The following is a 25,264-nucleotide window of genomic DNA, read 5'->3' on the forward strand; positions in this document are numbered from 1 at the left end:
TTTCTCCATAAGCATTCTGCACATCTGGAGCAGCGCTGGAGAAAACGTGTTTCAGGTGTTTGCCAGGGTTGCCGTGTTCTGCGTTGAGAGGGTCAGATTGAAATTGGAGCTACTTCATCTAGGGTGGTTTTGAGGGTCTGGTTGTAATGATTGGCAGCCAAGTCTGGACAGGGGAGGGAAGTGATTGGGGTAAGAGCTAGTTGTAGGGTGTTAATAAGTTGCTGGCAATTAATGGTGTATAGGTTTCTGTAAGTGTGAAAAGTAGGATTGCCATGAGAAAAGTGAGAGGTCTTTATGGTAAATGAAAGAAGATTGTGGTCAGAAAGTGGGAAGGATAAGTTACTAAAGTTTGAGACTGAGCAGTGACGGAAGAATACTAGATCAAGTATATTGCCCTGTTCATGCGTGGCAGAGGAAGGAAGTTTTGATAGGCCAAGAGAGGAGGTTAAAGAAAGAATGATGGGGAGCTAGGATCATCAATGGGGATATTAAAATAACCCATAATAAGAGTTGGTGATTCAGAACATAGGAAGTGAGGAAGCCAAGCTGCAAAGTGATCCAGAAATTGGTGGGGGGAGCCTGGAGGACAATAGACAACTGCAACTCCCAGCAGGAATGGATAGAAGAGTCTAATGGTGTGAACCTCAAAAGAGGGGAATGTGAGAGAGGGTACAGGGGGAATGACCTGAATGTGCACTGTGGAGAAAGTAGCATGCCTACTTCTCCACCGTGCCTGTCACCAGGTCTGGGGGTATGAGAGAAGTGAAGTCCACCATAGGATAGGGCAGCGGAAGAAGCAGTGTCAAAGGGTTGAAGCTATGTTTCTGTAAGGGCTAGCAAGTTCAGAGAGTGTGAGAGGAAGAAATCGTAGATTGTGGGTAGTTTGTTACGAACCGACTGGAGAGAATGTGCAGTGAACATTAAACAGATTTTGGGGGTTTCTGTGTGTGGCAGATGAGACGTTAGCAACAGACGGAGGGCCAGGATTTGGTGAAATATCCCCTGCAGCTAGTAGCAGGAGAACAGAAAGAGACAGCAAGTGGTTGAAATATTTATATTGGTGTTTTCTATGCTACACCGTGGAGGATGATGTATGAGGGTATAAAGTGTATGCGAACTGAACAAGGGTGAGGGAAGGAGGAAGGGACTGATGTGGAGAGAAGGGACAAAGGGTGGACAGTGTGGTTGATTTTGAAAGTAGACAGCCATAGGGATGAGAAGAGCAGCCAGAGCCTGAGTGAAACAATATCGTATCATACCTGTGCTGTGTGTAACTTTGTTTGAGTAGTACACACAGCATCTCCGACTCCTGCCCTGCCTAACTGCCATAATTAACTGCCAAGTGCTTGGGCAAAATGGTGCTTTGCCAGAGATGGTGCTTTTGGCTCGTGCTGACCCCTGCGAGTGCTTCCCCTTAGACTGTGTCTATATTTATAGGAAGTGTGATCACAGAACTAGGGGTAATTTAGCTCATTAATCAATTAATCACTGAAGGAAGGGACATGAGAAGAGATGCTACATGTAGGTAAACAAACAAAGCGAAGGATCTGGATGGGCCATAAAATCACTACAGATCACAAGCATTACAATAGTCACATAAATCACAGGTCAACTGGAAGAACATCTCTAGGACTAGTCACAAGGATATCCAACTTACTGAAAATAGTATACATTGAGGAATATGCAAAGTTCTATACCAGTGAAGATAGCAGCTGCACTATTAGGCTTGTGTACAACAGTATACAGCAGTGTGTACAGGTATATATCATATACAGCAGTGTGTACAGATGTGAGGTACGAGGTATAATAGATGCAGTGTGTACAGATATATAGTATATACAGCAGTGTACTGATATGTGAGGTACGAGGTTTAATAGATGCAGTGTGTACAGATATATAGTATATACAGCAGTGTACTGATATGTGAGGTAAAAGGTATAATAGATGTAGTGTGTACAGATATATAGTATATACAGCAGTGTACTGATATGTGAAGTACGAGGTATAATAGATGCAGTGTGTACAGGTATATATTATATACAGCAGTGTACTGACATGTGAGGTACGAGGTATAATAGATGCAGTGTGTACAGATATACAGTATATACAGCAGTGTACTGATATGTGAGGTACGAGGTATAATAGATGCAGTGTGTACAGATATATATTATATACAGCAGTGTACTGACATGTGAGGTATGAGGTATAATAGATGCAGTGTGTACAGATATATAGTATATACAGCAGTGTACTGATGTGAGGTACGAGGTATAATAGATGCAGTGTGTACAGATATATAGTATATACAGCAGTGTACTGATATGTGAGGTATGAGGTATAATAGATGCAGTGTGTACAGATATATAGTATATACAGCAGTGTACTGATATGTGAGGTATGAGGTATAATAGATGCAGTATGTACAGATATATAGCATATACAGCAGTGTACTGATATGTGAGGTATGAGGTATAATAGATGCAGTGTGTACAGATATATAGTATATACAGCAGTGTACTGATATGTGAGGTACAAGGTATAATAGATGCAGTGTGTACAGATACAGACGTGGACAAAATTGTTGGTACCCTTTGGTCAATGAAAGAAAAAGTCACAATGGTCACAGAAATAACTTTAATCTGACAAAAGTAATAATAAATTAAAATTCTATAAATGTTAACCAATGAAAGTCAGACATTGTTTTTCAACCATGCTTCAACAGAATTATGTAAAAAAATAAACTCATGAAACAGGCATGGACAAAAATGATGGTACCCCTAGAAAACACAGAACATAATGTGACCAAAGGGACATGTTAATTCAAGGTGTGTCCACTAATTAGCATCACAGGTGTCTACAACCTTGTAATCAGCCATTGGGCCTATATATATGGCTCCAGGTAATCACTGTGTTGTTTGGTGATATGGTGTGTACCACACTCGACATGGACCAGAGGAAGCAAAGGAAAGAGCTGTCTCAAGAGATCAGAAAGAAAATTATAGACAAGCATGTTAAAGGTAAAGGCTATAAGACCATCTCCAAGCAACTAGATGTTCCTGTGAGTACAGTTGCACATATTATTCATAAGTTTAAGATCCATGGGACTGTAGCCAACCTCCCTGGACGTGGCCGCAGGAGGAAAATTGATGACAAATCTAAGAGACGGATAATCCGAATGGTAACAAAAGAGCCTAGAAAGACTTCTAAAGAGATTCAAGGTGAACTTCATGCTCAAGGAACATCAGTGTCAGATCGCACCATCCGTCGTTGTTTGAGCCAAAGTGGACTACATGGGAGACGACCAAGGAGGACACCATTGTTGAAAACGAATCATAAAAAAGCAAGACTGGAATATGCCAAACTACATGTTGACAAGCCACAAAGCTTCTGGGAGAATGTCCTGTGGACAGATGAGACAAAAATCGAAGTTTTTGCCAAGGCACATCAGCTGTATGTTCACAGACGAAAAAATGAAGCATATCAAGAAAAGAACACTGTCCCTACTGTGAAACATGGAGGAGGCTCTGTTATGTTCTGGGGCTGCTTTGCTGCGTCTGGCACAGGGTGTCTTGAATCTGTGCAGGGTACAATGAAATCTCAAGACTATCAAGGAATTCTAGAGAGAAATGTACTAGCCAGTGTCAGAAAGCTTGGTCTCAGTCGCAGGTCATGGGTCTTGCAACAGGACAATGACCCAAAACACACCGCTAAAAACACCCAAGAATGGCTAAGAGGAAAAAATTGGACTATTCTAAAGTGGCCTTCTATGAGCCCTGACCTCAATCCTATTGAGCATCTTTGGAAGGAGCTGAAACATGCAGTCTGGAAAAGGCACCCTTCAAACCGGACACAACTGGAGCAGTTTGCTCATGAGGAGTGGGCCAAAATACCTGCTGAGAGGTGCAGATGTCTCATTGACAGTTACAGGAAGCGTTTGATTGCAGTGATTGCCTCAAAAGGTTGCGCAACAAAATATTAAGTTAGGGGTACCATCATTTTTGTCCATGCCTGTTTCATGAGTTTATTTTTTTACATAATTCTGTTGAAGCATGGTTGAAAAACAATGTCTGACTTTCATTGGTTAACATTTATAGAATTTTAATTTATTATTACTTTTGTCAGATTAAAGTTATTTCTGTGACCATTGTGACTTTTTCTTTCATTGACCAAAGGGTACCAACAATTTTGTCCACGTCTGTATATAGCATATACAGCAGTGTATTATACCTCGTACATCACATGTCAGTACACTGCTGTATATGCTATATATCTGTACACACTGCATCTATTATACCTCACATATCAGTACACTGCTGTATATGCTAATATCTCTACACACTGCATCTATTATACCTCGTACCTCACATATCAGTACACTGCTGTATATGCTATATATCTGTACACACTGCATCTATTATACCTCATATATCATTATACTGCTGTATATACTTTATATCTGTACACACTGCTTCTATTATACCTCATACCTCATATCCGTACACTGCTGTATATACTATATAGCTGTACACACTGCATCTATTATACCTTGTACCTCACAGTACACTGATGTATATACTATGTATCTGTACACACTGCACTATATTATAGCATTTAGAGTAGTGTACTGATATGAGAGGTACAAGGTATAATAGATGCAGTAAGTACAGATATATGTGGTCAGTTATACATGATAGTCACTGTGTGAGTTAGATGAGGTACTGTGAGTTGTAACTGTCTGCAGCACTATATATGAGTGAGATATGAATAAAAAGAAGGAATGGGATGGCAAATGAAGAAAAACGGGGAGGACCTCCTCTTACCACTCCATTCTAGTCTCAATGGAGAACTTATTGTGCGATTCTTCTCCATGCTGTTGGGGGTTGAAGGACCTGTGATGATGTCATAGGTCCTAAAAGATGCACCTTTTTAACCTGGGAACTACACCATTCTCTGTGCAATTCCTTTACTAGATGGTGTAGGGCCTGTGATGATGAGGATGATTTAATCACAGGTCCTGGCAGATCTCCCTTTCTAACCTGGGAACTACACTATTCTCTGTGCAGTTCCCTTACTAGATATAACAGGACCTGTGAAGACACTCCACTGTTGATAGGGATTCTAGACAGGAGCCTGTACTGAACGTAATTAGGCGGTGGGGCAAACAGATAAAGTAAGGCACGCGTCAGCCACAGAGAACTAAAGCAAGTCACACCCCAGCTTAAAAGATAGAAAACAAACAAAGTGAGGCACTCCTATGCTTAACAGGTAGCAAACAAATAAAGTGAGGCACTCCTATGCGTTACAGATAACAAATAAAGGGAGTAACTTTCCTGCTTAACTGATAGCAAACAAATAATACAGTAAGTCACACCCTGGCATAACAAAGAACTAAGTGTGCCCCAGTGCATCTTAACATGTAGCTAACATATAGTAAGGTAAGTCGCACCCCAAACTAAGGGCTCATGCACATGGCCGTAGTTTTGATCTGCATCCGATTCGCTTTTTTTGCAGATCACATGCGGACCCATTCATCTCAATGGGGCTGCAAAAGACGCAGACAGCACAGACGCGTGTGCTGTCCTCATCCATGAGTCCATTCCGCAGCCGTTTTGTGGACAAGGATAGGACATTTGTAAAGAAGTAAAAAAAAAATAATCTAATAAAAAATAAAGGCATACCTCAAAAATGTCCTTGGCTGTGTGCATAGGCCCTAATAGAGAGCTATATAACAGTATATGCTATACAGATATGTAAATGTAGTACATCTATCTATGTCCTGTCATAGCCTTAAAATTGGCAGCATTGGAACGTATGTGCTATTTAGTATATCGGGTACTGTACTTGATTTAATCTGCATCCAATATATATGAAGGAAATTAATTTGGACTAGAGCAAATCTGATTAGAGAAAGACAGGAGAAGAGAAAATGAAAATCCAATCCACTTACTCAATTCAATTGTGAGTCTTAAAACACCATGCTGGCTGCACCTGTAGGTTAGAAATGGTATCAATCAGATTTTGTATTTCATGGACTGTGAGAGTAAGATACATGTACATTTCATAAAAAAAATAAGCATAAAAAAATTTCAGACACTGATTTCATTTAGATAATTTTACAATAATAAACAGAGAATTGGTACAATGCTGTGTGCACCAACTAATCTACCAACCAGGAGCCTGCGGACGCTCGTTCCCAACAATCTGCCCATCTAAAAGGAGCAGCGAATCACCCAATGAACGAGCGAAGCACTCCACATTGGGTGAAACTATTGTTAGTGCAGGCAAGCAAATTATCGTTTCTGGGCAACAGTCATCTGCTCCCCAGAAATAATGCAGCAATTGTTAACGCAGTAGCAATCCCCCTCATACTGTGGAGGTGATCGGGGCATGTAAATACAACTCTTCACTAGTGATGAGCGGCAGGGTCAATATTCGAATTTGAGATATTTCTCGAATATTTGGGAAAATATTCGCCATATATTTGCAAATTCTTAATAGCGAAAATCGGTAATGTAATATGTGCGTATTGCGCGCACAATACAGGCGTGGATCACTGTTGCTACATTTTTCAAGCTGCTAGAAGTTTCCTGAGACTGAAGAAAATGGTTGGCATGGCTGAACATTACAATAGCTTTATATGCAGGTACAGTGCTCCAATATATTCGCGATTGCGCAAATCGACAATTAATGATGCTCATATTTTTGCACAATACGTGCAACTTCACATTTTAGCAGGTATGACTACATATTACTGATTGGTGCACTAAGTATTGTTGTTAACTTGTGACATCACAGCACTATGTCTGTAGCATGTATGTATGGACAGCAGAACCTATCACAGTATGGACAGCAGAACCTATCACAGTATGGACAACAGAACCTATCATAGTATGGACAGCAGAACCTATTACAGTATGGACAGCAGAACCTACACAGTATGGACAGCAGAACCTATCACAGTATGGACAGCAGAACCTACACAGTATGGACAGCAGAACCTATCACAGTATGGACAGCAGAACCTATCATAGTATGGACAGCAGAACCTATTACAGTATGGACAGCAGAACCTATCACAGTATGGACAGCAGAACCTATCATAGTATGGACAGCAGAACCTATCATAGTATGGACAGCAGAACCTATCACAGTATGGACAGCAGAACCTATCACAGTATGGACAGCAGAACCTATCACAGTATGGACAGCAGAACCTATCATAGTATGGACAGCAGAACCTATCATAGTATGGACAGCAGAACCTATCACAGTATGGACAGCAGAACCTATCACAGTATGGACAGCAGAACCTATCATAGTATGGACAGCAGAACCTATCATAGTATGGATAGCAGAACCTATCACAGTATGGACAGCAGAACCTATCACAGTATGGACAGCAGAACCTATCACAGTATGGACAGCAGAACCTATAATAGTATGGACAGCAGAACCTATCACAGTATGGACAGCAGAACATATATAGCTACACTATAGATCAATCTAACCTACACTGACTATCTAGCGGTCGCAGAGGGGGCCCGCTGCACTCACTTGTAATGGGAGCGCTTTGACGGGGCCTGGTATAAAGTACAGTGACAATGCCGGGCCCCGTCAGAGCGCTCTTCAAATCTTCAAATGTGTGTAGTATGCGCCCCGGGCGCAGAGTGAGGATGGATGGGGGATGGGGGGAGTACTCGCTCCCCCGGCAGTTCTTGTCACTGCCGGGCTCTCGTCTCCAGAGTGAAGCAGGGAGTGCTTTCCGCTCCCTGCTTCACTGTTCTTCTGCGCGCTCCCCCTGCTGGCCGCACATTGTGCTGCTGGCTGTGGGAGAAGCAAGCGCTGAAGGCCTGGGAATCAGCTTCCAGCACAGCCAGCAGTGTGATGTGAGTGTGGGAGCGCGTCATCAGGGAAAAAGGTAAGTATGTGTTTTTTTGTATTTTTTTTCCCATAAAGCTGCAGACTGGGGGCAACATCTTCTGTGAGGGGGCTGTGGGCATAACTACTGTGAGGGGGCACATATCTGGCATAACTACTATGAGGGGGCATATATCTGACATAACTACAGTGAGGAGGCACATATCTGGCCATAACTACTGTGAGAGGGCACATAATCTGGCATAACCACTGTGAGTGGGCACATATCTGGGCATATCTACTGTGAGGTGCATATATCTGGCATAACTACTGTGAGGGGGCACATAATATGGCATAACCACTGTGGGGCACATAATATGGCATAACCACTGTGAGGGGGCACATAATATGGCATAACCACTGTGAGGGGGCACATAATCTGTCATAACTACTGTGAAGGGGCACATATTTGGGCATATCTACTGTGAGGGGCACATGATCTGACATAACCACTGTGAGGGGGCACATAAATTGTCATTACTGTGAAGGGGCACATATCTGGGCATATATAATGTGAGGGGCACATAATCTGTCATAACTACTGTGAGGGAGGCACATATCTGGGCATATCTTCTGTGAGGGGCACATAATCTGGCATAACTACTGTGAGAGGCACATAATCTGGCATAACTACTGTGAGGGAGGCACATAATATGGCATAACCACTGTGAGGGGGGCACATAATCTGTCATAACTACTGTGAAGGGGCACATATTTGGGCATATCTACTGTGAGGGGCACATGATCTGACATAACTACTGTGAGGGGGCACATAAATTGTCATTACTGTGAAGGGGCACATATCTGGGCATATATAATGTGAGGGGCACATAATCTGTCATAACTACTGTGAGGGAGGCACATATCTGGGCATATCTACTGTGAGGGGCACATAATCTGGCATAACTACTGTGAGAGGCACATAATCTGGCATAACTACTGTGAGGGAGGCACATATCTGGGCGTAACTACAGTGAGGGGGCACAAAAGTAGGCATAACTACTGTGACAGGAACAAAGGTGGGCATAACTGCTGTGAAGGTGCAACAAGAAGGACATAACTATTTTTGAAGGGACCACAAGGTGGGCTTAATTACTATGAGGGGCCACAAGATGGGCATTAGTACTGTGAGGGGCCACAATGTGGGCATTAGCACTGTGTGGTAGCACTTAGGGGAAATGCCCTAGATTACCCTGCTATACATTGGCATAGCTCAGTCACCATCCCTTCCTTATGTGATTATTATTTTTTGGATCCAGTGGACGTCACGCCGATGCCAGCGACACCCTGAATGAGGTAGGACCAGATTTTGTTAGGACTGGGTGAGTGTAGCCATGCATTGGGTTTAGTGTAAAGAAAATCTGCTGCCTCTTTGTAAAAATCCAAAGTTTGCACTGGGGCCCATAACACTCTAGTTACGCCACTGCTCCCACTAACTATCTTTATTATACATATAAGCTAACTAACTATCTAATGTAATTAAACAGTAAATCACAGAGCAATGACACTGCTGTCTCTCTCAGAACTCTATAAATCTACAGAAAATGGCTGCTGGGGAGGTTATATATTAAGGGGTAGGCAACGCTCCTATTGGTTACTAGGGATGTTGCTAAGCTTAGACAAAGACATTGCAGCCTTCTTATTGGCCTACAAGCAAGAAGGGAGGTTACTAATTAAAGAAAATCTAGAATATTCGAGAATACGAACATATAGCACTATATTCTAAATCTTCACAAATTCTCGAAGTGGCGATATTCACGATTAAAATTCTCTATTTGAATATTCGCGCCCAACACTACTCTTCACCTCCACTGAGAAAGCAGCAGACTGCTCATCTGCACATCTATATCCACCTTATGACAAGCAAGATACAAAGGTACTGTATGTTGCAGACATTTTGCTGAATAATCCGAATAAGGTTGTCTCTGCAGCATATACATAGGCGTCTCATTCAGATGAAGAACACATTGCTGGAAATGAGTAAGCAGAATGGAATTTCCATGTGAAAAAGTTAAAAATTTGTCATGGAATAAAGCTGCCGTATTTTTACTTATCCAAGTAAAGTTGCTGCATGGTGAAAAGACTTTAAGTACAGGCCGGACCTAGGGCTGCAAGCCTGAGGGAGGCCTGGCATGACAGAGGCTTGGAGGGAGTGAAGCGGTTAGGGATTTATGGGGTTATTAGGTAGGTTAAGTGTGGGCGTTGCATTAGGGGAGGGGGTTAAGGTTTTAAAAGGGGTGGGAAGAGAGGGAAAGGGGCCATTTTGCAGGGGACGGCAGATCTGAAACAGCCCCCGCCCACCCACCCTTCGGGCTGCGTTTTTCAAGAGGTGGTTTGGTTTCCTGGAGTGACTGAAGTTCTTGGATTATGGCAGAGTGGTTATGGGTGGATTTTGGTTTGGTCAAGCAAGGACTGTTTTCGAATGTCATAGCGGCCGGGGCGGTGGTGGGTCCTTGGAGTTGGTGGTTATGGTGAATCTGGCGTGGTGGGGAGGGAGCCAAGTGGGCTCTGGACTCCCCAGGTACTGGAATTTGGGTCATGATATGTCAGGTATCTGCCCACGTTTGTTGCCCATGGTTACCGTTTTCTGCCTCTACCGGCTAGAGGTAATTTCATTTAATTGAGGGCCGGGGCAATCACCCATCAGGTTGCGGGGCTCCAAGGACCCTCCCCGTGTTTTATGTGTTCCTTGGGAGGGCCTTTAGGTGGGAAAGCCTTTGGGATTGGTTATTCATGTTATTTATTATTTAATAAAATGGCTGCTGTGGCACCTGTGTTGCTGTGTCTTTATTTGGTTGGGAATGGGGGGACATAGGGGAGAACGACTCGACAGTACGCTTGTCATGTGCCGGGCACCCGACTGGGTATATAATGTTGCAAATACCATGAACTGACAATAATAAAATGAAATGTCCAGATGAAGGGAACAGTGGAAGAAACTTCTACTGCAAATCTGTCACATGTGAATATCGACTTAGGGCTAGATGTATCATAGGCCCTATGATCATCATGCATCATCATGCACTTCAGTTTTTCTTTTTAAATTGGTTGCATCAGGGGCCATATGGGAGCAGGATGGGGTTGGGCCACATCAGCCTGCTTTTTTTTTTTTTACTACAATTTATGCCAGAAAACTGCTATAAATGATTGCTGAAATCTCTGCCAGCTCTGAGCCGGTGTAAATTTCAAAGTCAGCCGCAGTTTGGATCGGGGGTTGGCGCAAAAAATGATTAACAAGTGTTCTCTTAATAAATTTGGCGCATCCCAAACAATTGACTGTTATTACTAAGACTGGTGCACGAGTCTTTAAGTGTCAGGTCTCATTCACACAACCGCATTTTTCATCTGTGTACTATCCCCATTTCTTGCAGATAGCACACTGAACCATTTATTTCTATGGGGCCAAGCACGCATCTGTATTTTTGGCAGATCCATCTGACTGACCTGCAGATTAAAGAACATGTTCTACTCTGGTCAGCATTGTGGTCCTTTCTATTGATGGGTAATGCACATGGAAGCCATTTATATTTTGCAGATCCGTTATATGCTAACCGAAATATGGACACTGTCGTGTGCATGAAGCCTTATAAGTGAAGATGTTCTGTAAGGGTACGGCCACACGGTCAGGTTTCTGCATGCAGTTTTGGAAACCAAAATAAGGAGTGGAACATCAAAGTAGAGAAATTATAAAGGACAGATATGGTTTTGGCTTCCAAAACTACATTAAGAAACCCTAAAGATTGACTAAAACTGTGATCTACTTGTTACCAATAAAAATAAACCAAAATCGGAAACATAAAAAAAAGTTAAAATGGAATAGACCTAGTGCCTCGTGTGGGTCCTATGAAGTGCCTGAATAATGAAAGCAAACCCCAGCTTCAGCAATACCAGCGGCATGAAAGAACTACTGCTGTGAAGTCAACAGATTACAAACAGTCAGATACAGTAACAGGAATATTTTGTCTATTTGTTCCTCTGTAAGTGCTGCTCATTATAAAACAAAATTACTTTTTGATGGCAACAATTAAAGCCTAATTATTAGCTGTAATTGTCGTGTCTGCTGCCATGTCCTCTGGGACGACTCTGTGGCTTAAAAACAAATTACCATGAGCATAGAGGCATACAGTCATAAAGTAGTCATTGTGATGACCATCACTGCTCGTAAAGCATGGTAAATAAAGGCAGGTATGAAGAAGCATATAAAATCACCAGCAAATATGCCTTTTGTAGTTAAAGTGGTTTGGCCCATCTGAGACATTGATGACATATAGCTAGCACCTCTGGGACCTACTTATATCTAGAGCTGGCATGCTCAACCTGTGGCCCTCCAGCTGTTGTAAAACTACAACTCCCACAATGCCCTGCTGTAGGCTGATAGCTGTAGGCTGTTCGGGCATGCTGGGAGTTGTAGTTTTGCAACAGCTGGAGGGCCGCGGGTTGAGCATGCCTGATGTGGAGAATGGTGCCCCCTGAAATGATGGAGAATGCACAGAGCATGCGCAGTGTGCTCTTCAGTCATCTTCATGGGAATCCCAAAAATAGTTGAGCAAGCGCTCTTAGCTATTTTCAGAAGCTCTATAGCGGTAAATGGAGAGCACACCAAGCATGCTTGGCTGCCTCTCCATTGACCTCTATAGGACTGATGGAAGTAGTTGAGCCATCGTTGCCTACCTAGTGGTAAACAGAGGGTGACTGCGTATGCCCAGCTGTTCTCTGTTTAGTTTGAGGGTCCTGTTCTGGAGATAGGAGTGGGTCCCAGACAAGGGACTTGCATCTATCTGACATTGATCTTAGCGATATGCCTACAATGTCCCAGATGGAAATACCCCTTAAGGAACAGTTGTACTATTATGCCAAGGTGATGTCATGGCCACTGCCACAGGGCCCATAAAATAATTGGCAAGAGGGCAGCTGTAATTCAGAACTGCACTCCAGATGCAACATCCAGGATCGGATGTTGCCTCTGGAGAGTTAACCTATTCAGTGTAGTGATCAAACCTGACTGCAGCACCGCATATGGGAAGGCATTATGGACCAGACAAAGGTCCCCATGATTGTCCCTTGCAGGGGCGGATTGGGAACTTAAAGTGACCCTGGAAAAAAAACCTAAAAAGTATTCAAACTGACAGAAGACAGGCCAAAACAAGTAAGCAGAAACGACCTAAGTAGACGGAGCCTACAATACTGTAGTGCAGCGCAGAAACAAATAACACAGTACAGCACAAAATACTAAAATATGTATCACCATCAGGAGGACAGTAATACAGTTGAGTTCAAGACACCTGCGACCGTTGAGCATCAGATCATTATTTACCTGGCCTGCGGCCATCAAGAGGGCTTGGGTGGCCCTCCTGGGCATCGACCTAATGGGAAATTTCACTGTAGGGTCTAATGCCAATCCGCTCCTGGTCCCTTGTAAAGTCCTGTTAGGGCATGTTCCCACAGGGGACTGGCCGTGTTACGGGAATGTTGTGTCATGGCTGAAGTTCATTTTAAGAACTTGACGTAAGAGGACCAATCAAGCATTTATACTTCCTGATTTCTTATGTTTGAATCTGAAATGCTATTGAATAGTGGATAAAAAACAGACTATAGAGGAATTTGTATTATGTGCGGTTGTCAATTATGAATTTAGGGCAGCAGTAGCTGGAGATGTGCTGTGTCCATCCATGGAGCATAATGAGGATTTGGGACTGGCAGAAGCCCTATAGCACTGTACATCAAGTAAATTGAAACCAGCATATCATTCAGCTCATGCTTGAGCATGTTACTATGAAAAGATTTCAGCACTGCTTGGAAATAACACAGTACATGAAGACTTCTTGTATCTTGGCTAACAACTAGTGTTGGTCGAGCACCAAAGTGCTCGGGTGCTCGAGTAGAACACCTCGGGATGCTCGGGTGCTCTACCGAACACCCGAGCACAATGGAAGTCAATGGGAGAACCCGAGCATTAAACCAGGCACCCCCTGCTCTGAAGAGGGGAGGGTGTCTGGTTCATAGGAAAAGGTCAGAAATTGATGGAAACACCACTGAAATGGTTCGGGAACAGCACGGGGAGGATGTCTGGATGCATCTTGGACTCCCAGGTCGCTGCTGGGAACAATGTTGCCCGAATAGTACGCCACTTTTACAGACTGACAATAATACACACATAACCAAAGTCGAAAATCGATTTTAGAGGAAAAATTGTTAGGAAACATTCGTTCCTGTATATTTACTTGTATATAAAGTGCAAGTGCTGCCAAAAATTACAAGGAAGAGGCACTCCGATACAACCTATATATCACATAAAGGAGGGTACAATTGTTCAGGTAGTGGGACTCCTACACTCATAAAGCCTATGCACTAAGTGAAATGGCTGTCAAAAATAACAAGGAACCGGCACTACAATACACCCTTTATTACACATAAATTGATGATAATTACACATAAATTGATTGATGGCCTGCTGGTGACCCTCAAAAACTTTTGGAGCAAGGGCCTGCTGATCTGACCATCTAAAACATTAGGGGCAAGGGCCTGCTGCTGAACTGACCCTCTAAAACATTAGGGGCGAGTGCCTGCTGCTGATCTGACCATCTAAAACATTAGGGGCGAGTGCCTGCTGCTGATCTGACCATCTAAAACATTAGGTGGCGAGGGCCTGATGCTGATGTGACCATCTAAAACATTAGGACTGAGGGTCTGCTTCTGAGCTGTCCATCTAAAACATTAGGGGCGAGGGCCTGCTGCTGATCTGACCTTCTAAAACATTAGGACTGAGGGTCTGCTGCTGAGTTGACCCTCTAAAACATTAGGGGCGAGGGCCTGCTGCTGATCTGACCTTCTAAAACATTAGGGGCGAGGCCTACTGCTGAGCTGACCCTTTAAAACATTAGGGGCAAGTGCCTGCTGCTGATCTGACCATCTAAAACATTAGGGGCAAGGGCCTACTGCTGAGCTGAACCTCTAAAACTTTATGGGTGAGTGCCTGCTGCTGATCTGACCATTTAAAACATTAGGGGCGAGGGCCTGCTGCTGATCTGACCATCTAAAACATTAGGGGTGAGGGTCTGCTGCTGAGCTGACCATCTAAAACATTATGGGTGAGGGTCTGCAGCCGAGCTGACCCTCTAAAATATTAGGGGCGAGTGCCTGCTGCTGATCTGACCATCTAAAACATTAGGGGCGAGGGCCTGCTGGTGACCCTCAAAAACATTATGGGCGAGAGCCTGAAGGTGACCCTCAAAAACATTATGGGTGAGGGCCTGCTGGTGACCCTCAAAAACATTATGGGTGAGGGCCTGCTGGTGAGCTGACCCTCTAAAACAGTAGGAGTGAGGGCAGCTTAATAAGCATGTTGATATGATGGAGTAGGAGGACAAGAAAAGGGAGATTGAACCATATATCCTTTTAGTGGTAAAAGGGGTGCATGGGAATACAGTGTATTCAATACACCATAAAGCCACATTTAGAGTGCCTTTATGTTCAGCCGCTTTCCTCTGGTGCAGTAGAGAAGTCAGGGGCAATCCAGGCCTTGTTCATTTGTATAAGGCCTCATGCACACGACCGTTGTGTGCATCCGTGTCCGTTCCCCCATTTATCACAGTTTAGCGGAGGTCCCATTCATTTCTATGGAGCTGTTAAAAAAAACTGATAGTCCTCAGTTTTTTCTCCACGTCCGTGATTCCAGTCTGTCAAAAAAATATAACCTGTTCTATTCTTGTCAGTGGAAAACGGAGGACGAACCCATTCAAGTCAATAGGTCCGTCAAAAAAAAAACGGATGCACAACTGGTATGTCATCAGTGTCCGCTTCCGTGTCCATTTTTTTCTACAAGACCTTGGTGCAATAAAATTACACTTTTCATTAACCTTCCTTTTTTTCCCTGTGTCAAACAAAAAAAAAGGAAGACACAAGGAAACACAACTGAAGCCAAATCCGACACTGACCACTGAAGCCAAATCACTGACAGTGAAAAAACACTGTCGTGTGCATGAGGCCTAAGAGTCAGCCGTCAGCATTTTCAGTTGACAGACGGATACGCTTATCAGTTATTACAACACTCTGACAAAACGCTGGCAGCGGGGCAGGCAAGCACCTTCAAGGCATAGAGCGCCAGTTCGTGCCACGTGTCCAGCTTGGAAACCCAATAGTTGTAAGGCACAAAGGGATCACTGAGCACGCTGACACGGTCTGCTACATACTCCTTCACCATCTGTGTTGATTCCTCAAAGTTGTGTAAAATCTCACAGAGGTAAGACATCAGTGCCCACTCGTTGCTTGTAAAGAGCGGAAGCTGACTGGAAAGGCGACGACCATGTTGCAGCTGGTAGTCTAGTGCCCTCTGCTGCTCACAAAGCCTGGCCAACATATGGAACGTAGAGTTCCAGCGCGTGCTCACATTGCACAACAGTCGGTGAGCTGGCAATTGCAAGCGCTGCTGCAGCGTTGCCAGACCGGCGGAAGCTGTTGATGACTTGCGGAAATGGGCACACACACGGCGCACCTTCACCAGTAGCTCAGGAAAATTGGGGTAGGCTTTGAGAAACCACTGCACCACTAGGTTGAACATGTGGGCATGGAATGTGTGTGAGCTCCAAAGCCACCACCAAGTTAGGGCCATTATCAGACACTTTGTAGGTTGAGTGGCAAGAACCACAGCTCAGTCTCGTCCCTTATCCCCTACCACAACTCTGCGGCGGTGTGCTGTTTGTCACCTAAGCAGAAAAGTTTAAGCACGGCCTGTTGCCGCTTCCCCACTGCAGTGCTACACTGCTTCCAGCTACTGACTGATGTCTGACTGGTGCTGCAAGATGATAATTCAGAGGTGGAAGTGGAGGAGGAGGCGGAGAAGGAGAAGGGGGGGGGGGGGGGGGGTTGCAGCCACTAACGTAGGTGGTGGCGGAAACCCTGATGGAAGTATGGCCCGCAATCCTTGGCGTTGGTAGCACCTGTGCCATCCCAGGGTACGACTCACACCCGGCCTCCACATCATTCACCCAGTATGCCGCCAGGGAAATGTAGCGTTCCTGGCCAAAAGCATTTGTCCATGTGTCAGTCATTAAGTGGACTTAATAACTGCGTTCGTCAGGGAGCACGGGTGATGTTACGGGACACATGCTGGTGTAATGCTGGGACTGCACACTGTGAAAAATATTGGCGGCTGGGGACAGTAACGCGGGACGGCCACCGCCATCAGGCTGCGGAAAGCCTCAGTGTCCACAAGTCTAAATGGCAACATTTCCAGGGCCAGCAATTTGGAAAGGTGCGCATTTAGTGCTATGGCCTGGGGTATAGACATCTGTAAGCTGCGCTGGGACACAGAAGTGGATGTGCTAGCTGATGGTGCTTGCGATGGTCCAGGTGCATGGCGGGAGGCATCTGTGCCTGCGTCTTGGACAGGGGATTGGCCAGCACGTAACACAGAGGAAGAGGAGGCAGACACTGATTGTGGACCCAGGCATTCGGCCTACCTATTAGGGTGCTTTGATGCCATGTGGCGGATCATGCTATTGGTGGTGAAGTTGCTAGTGTTCACGCTCCTGCTCATTTTGGTACGGCACAGTTTGCAAATGACAATTCTTTTATCATCCGCACTTTCCTAAAAAAAGCACCAGACTGTGGAACACCTACCCCTTGGCAAGGGAGATTGCCACAAGGGGGTGCTCCGGGGGGAACAGTTGTGGGCCGTTTGGTGTGGTCCGCCTTCACCCTTTTGCCACCCCACTGCCTCTTCCAGCCTGTTGCGATGCTGCGGATTCCTCCCCCTCTCTAGTGCTGTCCTCGCTCGGCTTGCCACCTTCCCAGGTTGGGTCAGTGACTTCATTGTCCACCACCTCCTCTTCCACTTCCTCACTCTGATTATTCTGCTGACTTGTTGACCTAGCAACAACTTCAGTTATTGACAACTGTGTCTCATCCTCATCATCAACCTCTTGAGACACTAACTGCGGTTTACTTATTGGCAACTGTGTCTTATCATCATCCACTTCGTGAAACACTAATTGCCGTCATCTTCTTGTGACTGTGGATGCTCAAGAGTTTGGGAATCAGGGCACAAGATCTCTTCATGTCCCTCTTCAAGCGGCCTTGGCGGGAGGGCCAAATCAAGGAATGGCGCTGAAAAGTGCTCCTCGGAATATCCCAGTGTGGGATCACTTGCTTGCCAAGACTCTCCATGGTGGGAGGAAGGAGGATCAGGGTGAGGATTCTGTTGACCAGACTCTTGGCTACTGAGACTGGACTTTGTGGAAGACTGGACGGTGCTAATCCGACTGGAAGCATTATCTTCTGCAATCCAACTGACCACCTGGTCGCACTTGGTCTGACTTCGAGAGTGGTGCCCTGCGCTGCCCTGCAAACTGGAACATGAAGCTAGGTATCGTGGAGGAGTGTGTTTCTTGTGCTCTGGCAGCAGGCACAGTTTCACTGCGCCCAGGACCACGGCCTCTGCGTGCACCATCAGCAGCACGGCCACTTCCCCGTCCCTTACTGCTTGCCTTGCGCATATTAAATGGTATATATGCTTGCAAGTATGTCACACGTAAAGTAGCACAGGTTTTGTAAGTGTATGCGCCAATAAAGTACACAGATAATTTTAGGATGCGCACACGTTAAACAGGAGATATAGCACAGATAATGTCGCTGTCCGCAGCGTCTATGAAAAAAGTACACTGAATGTCACAGATAATTTTAGGATGCACAAACGTTATACAGGAGGTATAGCGCAATTAATGTCGCAGCCACCACTGACTAATAAAAAATTACACTGAATTAATGTCACTGATATTTAGGATGCACAAACGTTATACAGGAGGTATGGAGCAAGTAATGTCGCTGCCACCACCGGCTAATAAAAAATGACACTGAATTAATGTCACTGAAATTTAGGATGCGCACACGTTATACAGGAGGTATAGCGCACATAATGTCGCTGTCACCAGAGACTAATAAAAAATGACACTGAATTAATATCACTGATATTTAGGGTGGGCAAACGTTATACAGGAGATGTAGCGCAGGTAATGTTGCTGCCACCAGCAGCAAAAAAAATTTGACTGAATGTCACTGATATTTCGGATACGCAAACGTTATCCAGGAAATGTAATGTAATATTGCATATTGCAGCCTTCTCATTGGCCCACAAGCTAGAAGCAGGTTTGGACCATGTGTCCTGATTTAAATAATGCAGGTAATGTAACTGTCCGCAGTGGACACCATCTACAGAAAAAGTACACTGGATGTCAAAGATATTTTTAGGCTGCGCACACGTTACACAGGAGATGTAGCGCAGATAATGTCGCTGTCACCAGAGGCGAAAAAAATTCAACTGAATCTCACTGATATTTCGGATGCGCTAACGTTATACTGGAGATATAGCGCAAATAATGTCGCTGTCTGCAGCGGCCAAACAATTGCAAGCTATTTAGCGCAGGTTGCGCTAAAAATATATATTGCTACCAGATACAACTATTGTCCTTAAAAGGACTTTTGGGTCTCTAACAATTTCACGCAATTTAGCGCAGGTTGCGCTAATAATGATATTGCTGCCAGATACACAATAGTCCTTAAAACGACTTTTGGGTCTTTAACAAGTTTTTTCAATAAAAATATTAGTATTTCACTTACTACACTATCTGTCCCTTCTTCAGCACAGCTCTCCCTGACTAAGGGTCCATTCACACGTCAGTATTTTTACCTTTCCAGATAAACGTTCCTTTTTTTGCGGATCCGTTTTTCAGTCCAACCTTCAGTTTTTTTACTAAAGTGCTTCCGAATCCGTTCCATGTTTCCGTTATTCCGTTTTTTTTTCCATCCATTTTCCTGTCAACGGATCCGCAAAATCGTATGACATTTGGATGGTTTTGTGCATGTCATCCGCATTTATGCGGATCCATTGACTTGAATGGACAACGGACCCGAAAAACGGACAGAAAGTAGGACAAGCTTAATTTTTTTTCAGGATCCGCATACTTGAAAATAGGAAAACGGAACGTATTCCGTGATTCGGACAGCACTATGACTGGTGTCCGCATTTTTGCAGAGGCAATTGAAATTAATGGATCCGAAAAAACGTTCCGATTTAAATCGGAACGGAAACGGAGTGTTATAACGGACGTGTGAATGGACCCTTAGACTGAGCCGAAGACATGTCATCGGGTGCTATATAGCACCTGATGACGCGTTCCGGCCAGCCAATCACTGTAGCCAGCAGCCAACAAACGTGCGGGGAGGAGACTCGAGCATCGCGCTCAAGCACACTCGAGTAAACTTAGTGTTCGGCCGAGCATGCTCGCCCAACACTAGTAACGACCTTTCTAATCATATTCAATATGCCCCGAAAATGTTAATCAAGATGGGAAAACTGGATGATTACCTCGCTTTACCCAAAGAAGAATCTAATACACTTTATTCCTTACTGCTTTTACCTAATGCACTTTGGACATAAAATTAAGATCTATTCACCCATGGCAGACATAAGAAATCACATTACATGTATAAAATAAATACTAATGGAGTTTATGGAAATATTCCAGGATCACGCTGGGTTACAGCTATGTCCATAAACTGTATAATCATACATATTCACCGACAAATTCACTGTTCCGACAACTTGTGATGTGGACAGCAGCTGAAGAAAATGCTAAATACCATTTCTTGAATCTAACTTAATGGGATTTGGGACTTGACATTCTAAATAATTGGACAGTGATGTAAAAACAAAACAAAAAAAACAACATTTAGAAATTTACTGAAAGAGCTTATGCAAGTGAATTTAAGACATCTCTGTAGTACCTCTGAGTTGTACGGAGCGGTACTATGGCGCCCATGGGCTTCCATGAAGCCCTACAGTACTTCTGTATGCCTCCAATTTCTGGAATTCACAATCAGACTCTGCATTATAGAGATATCCTAACCTAGCATTGCTTCTGGTGGAGAATACTTCCATAATACGGCAGCATATGAAGCACCATACCCTCATAAATATGCTACAATTACAGTATCACTACATTTACGGGAGTTGGTTTGGCTATCTCCTATATCTGTAAACTACTACTACTGGACAGCGCATGTTGTGGACCTGAAACATGCTCTCACATCTGCACAGAATCTTTCCACAGTATTTGCATGGGGTTTTAGTAAAATCCATACATACGCATTGTACTGTAGATTAGCCGTTCATTTTTGGTGTGGATTCCACAGTGAGGGTCCATAAGTGACCTGCGGCTACTCGGCTCTATGGGCACATGGTTTTATCATGTTGGATTAAAAGAATTTTGATTGAATGGTTCAGTGTTCTGAAGTGTACAGTGTAATTAAAGGGAGTCTGCCATCTCCAAATCAGTTTGAAAGTAAGCATACCACCATGTAAAGACCCAAAACATGACCATAAGACCCCTTGCAGACCCAAAACATTCCAGAACTCTAAGGCCCATTGCAGACTAGCGAGTATTCCGCGCGGGTGCAATGCGTGATGCGAACGCATTGCACCCGCACTGAATCCGGACCCATTCAATGGGTCTGTGTACATGAGCGTTGTTTTTCACGCATCACTTGTGCGTTGCATGAAAATCGCAGCATGTTCTATATTCTGCGTTTTTCACGCAATGCTGGCCCCATAGAAGTGAATGGGGCTGCGTGAAAATCGCATTCGCAAGCAAGTGTTTTTCACAGATGGTTTTCACGGATGGTTGCTAAGAGATGTTGTTTGTATACCTTCACTTCTTTATCACGTGAGTGCAAAGCGCATTAAATCGCATGGCACCCGCGCGATAAAAACTGAACGAACTTGCTTGCAAAATCACGCATTTTTCAGTGAAAGCATACGCATCACATCCGGACCTAATCCGCACACTCTGGTCTGCAAGGGGCCTAAGGGCTGTTTCACACGAGCGGATGCCGTGCGTGACATCCGCTCCGTGAAAGAGAGCCAAGCCCGCTCCGGACAGCAGAGACACAGAGCAGTAACATGACTGATAATGCTCCGTGCCTCTCTGTGATCTCTTTACTACGAAATCACAGCAATATAAAGTTGTCACTGTGATTTCGTAGTAAAGAGGTCACAGAGAGGCACGGAGCATTATCAGTCATGTTACTGCTCCGTGCCTCTGCAGTCTGCATCGGGTCTTGGCACTCTTTCACGGAGCGGATGTCACGCACGGCATGCGCTCGTGTGAAACAGCCCTAAGGGTTACATTGCATGATAAATCAATATGATGCTATGTGACCCCATCAGTGCTGGGAGGTCAGGCCGGAAGCTGTGCTGCGGAATCGCTGCATGACAAACGCTCCTCTGCAAGGGGCCTATATTTTTTGCAAAAATCCAGTCCCCTAATCCTTATTTTTATACACATAGGGGTCATCACTGCCAGCTCTGAAATCTCGCGGACGGTCAATCAAATAAGTGGATGGGGGGGCAGGCACTGAATGGCATTACTGTTGAAACAATGGTTCTCCAAATGGAGTGGCCCTGGCCACGGATGACTTCAGTGTGATTTTTCTGCATCTGTATGTCCATTCCGCAAAAGATAGATATATGTCCTATACATGTCCGCAAAATTCGGTTGGCGGACTCATTGTCAAGTCAATGGGTCGGCAAAAAAATATGGAATGCACACAGACCGCTTCTATATTTTGTACAACTGAGGTCTGTGGTCTGCAAAATGCTTACAGTCGTGCGCATGAGGCCTAATCTACAGATATGTCAGATCCTCCAGAGCAAGAGGTTCCGTGCTCCGATTAACAGATAAGGGTCCTGAATAAAGGTCTCTGTTTATCCAATGGCTATGTAATAAGACTGCAAAAATATCCAACATAAAAGATAATATTTTTAAAGAACATGAAATATCTGTTTGCACATACATTTTATTAGTTTCTATTATTATTATTTAACAATTACCTTTGTAATTACATGTAATTAAAATTTTTATATAGCTACTAAAGCTATTGAGTTACTCAAATGAAAATCTATCTGTATAGCGCCACCTGCAGTTTTTTTTTTTTTCTTATTTCTTTGTCCCGTTCATGCTCGGTTTCATCTTTCAACTGTCTCCTGAGCTGTAATAGGGAGAGAGATGCAGCAGAATGGACACGCCCCCTGGGCTGCAGCAGAAAAGACACTCCTTTTGCTGTCAGCTTGATATAAATCTAGCAATGAATGTGGAGATCTCTGGAGGTACATGGCTGGTTCTAGAAAGGATTGTCATATGATGTCTGATCTTCACTTTTTACATTACTCATGGTATAACCCCCTTAAGAAAGAGAGGTTTGATTTATTTCTGTTTGTTTTTAAGATCTAGTCGCTAACAATAAGTTTCCTCTCTGCCAGGAATTGCATGAGCATGCTATAATATAGCCAGGTGTATATACTTCAGGTCATGGGCGTAGGGATCACCATAGCAGCCATAGCAATGGCTATGGGGCCCTACGCCACTGGGAGCCCGGGCTGCCTGCTGAGGATTATGATAATTTTTTTTATTCATGTGGTATAGCTACAGGGGTCGCCGGCCCCTCCAGGACAGACAGAGAAGGCGCTATCTGCAGGGCCTGTAGGCTGTGGGCAGTGCGATAGGGCGCGGCCGGAGGCAGAGAGGCGTACCTGCAGTGAGGAGAGGGAGTGGTCCCGCTCCCAGTCTGGGCGGCAGTCCTACTGGCCGGAAGTGGAAGAGGCGGAGCGTACAGCGAAGCTGCGTGCTGCTGGGCCTGGCAGCACTGCTGGAGTGTGGGGGCGCGCAGACGTTCAAGTGGCTGTGAGGTGAGGGCTGGCTGACTCTGGGACTGGTGAAATTTACTCTGGAGTCCTGGACAATTATATCTAGGGAGGAGGGGGGAGCAGGACCCTGGAGGTCTGGACCAGTACATTTAAGGAGAAGAGGGGAGCAGGACCTGGAGGTATGGTCTGGACCATTATATAGGGGGCAACACGACACTGGACCATTATATCTTGGGAGGAGGGGGAGCAGGACCCTGGAGGTCTGGACCATTAAATTTAGGGGGAAGCAGGACCCTGGAGGTCTAGACCAATTTATTGAGGGGGGAGCGCAGGATCTCCAAGGTCTAAACCATTAAATTGTGGGGGGGGAGCAGGACACTTGATGTCTGGACCATTATATCTGGGGACTGGCGGTGGGAGATTTAGGATGGGTGTGGGGGTGGGAGGTCTTGGAGAAGTGTGGGGATGCTGGGGTGGGAGGTACTGGTACTGGAGGGGTGTTTGGGTGGGAGCTCTGGAAGGGGTGGGAGGTCTGAGAGGTATGTGGGGGTGGGAGATCCGGGAGGGGGGCCCATACATTTTTTTGCTATGGGGCCCAGTCATTTCTAACTACGCCCCTGCTTCAGGTCAGCTTCCAACACGGTTGCTGGAGACAAACCTCACAATGTGGATACATCCTGCTCTCAAGCTTTGTGGCACAGTTTAGCACTAGTGGAATTAATCTTGCCATGCTTGCCTAAGAGCAGATGTCTGAACAGAGTTTTTAACATGTGTCTGCCTATAATCAGATCCTGGATGCCTTTAAAATAGCATCTGCTTGCAAATTGGATGCAGAGGAATTAAAGTTTAGTAATGCCTTCCTAATACATTCTATTTGTAGATCGACCATCAATATTATAACCCTGGAATACCCCTTTAAGAGTTGTACTGCCGGAAATTGTCTAACCTGTGTGGAAAGACTAAGTAGGAGATTAATCAGAACCGGCAAAAAGGAAAACTGGCTGTTACCCACTAGTGATGAGCGGCAGGGGCAATATTCGAATTCGTGATATTTTGCAAATATTTGGGCGAATATTCGCAATATATTTGCGATATCGAGAATTCGTTATCTCCAGTCATTATTTTCTTGATTGCGGAAATCGGCAATTGAAAAATTTGCGATAAAAATTCGCATTATGAAAATTCGCAATCAACACTACTCCTAAAGTCAAACATATTGCAGCCTTCTCATTGGCCCACAGGCTAGAATCAGGGAGGGATCATATGTACTGATTAAAAAAAAATCTCGAATATTCAAAATTATGAATATATAGCACTATATTCTAAATATTCGCGGATTCTCAAAGTGCCGATATTTGCGATAAAAATTCGCACTTCGAATATTCGTGATCACTATTCACTATTACCCACAGCAACCAATCAGATTGATCCTTTCAATTTCCAAAGAAGCTCTGTAATATGAAAGGTAGAATCTGATTTGTTGTTATTGGCAACTAAGCCACTTTTCTTTTGCACAAGTATTGATCAATCTACCCCTAAGTGAGGAGAATACTGCAGCTGCATCTCCCTCCTCCCTCGCTTCTATTTAATATACTACTGTAGATTGATATTTATTCGCCATGAAGGGCTTTGCAAAGGAAAGGAAAGGAA

General features: G+C 44.4%; 1 protein-coding gene across 5 annotated transcripts in view; it reads right to left on the reverse strand.

Moving 5' to 3' along the window:
- CDKL5 (cyclin dependent kinase like 5) overlaps positions 1–25,264 on the reverse strand; it is a 402,014-nt gene that overhangs the window by 299,975 nt on the left and 76,775 nt on the right. For all 5 annotated transcript variants that reach the window (XM_044284001.1, XM_044284003.1, XM_044284000.1 and 2 more), the window contains exon 2: positions 5,948–5,988. The gene's annotated coding sequence lies outside the window, so the exon portion shown is untranslated. The remainder of the gene's footprint in view (positions 1–5,947; positions 5,989–25,264) is intronic.

The sequence above is a fragment of the Bufo gargarizans genome, chromosome 3, assembly GCF_014858855.1.
Source record: "Bufo gargarizans isolate SCDJY-AF-19 chromosome 3, ASM1485885v1, whole genome shotgun sequence".
Taxonomy (NCBI): Eukaryota; Metazoa; Chordata; class Amphibia; order Anura; family Bufonidae; genus Bufo; species Bufo gargarizans.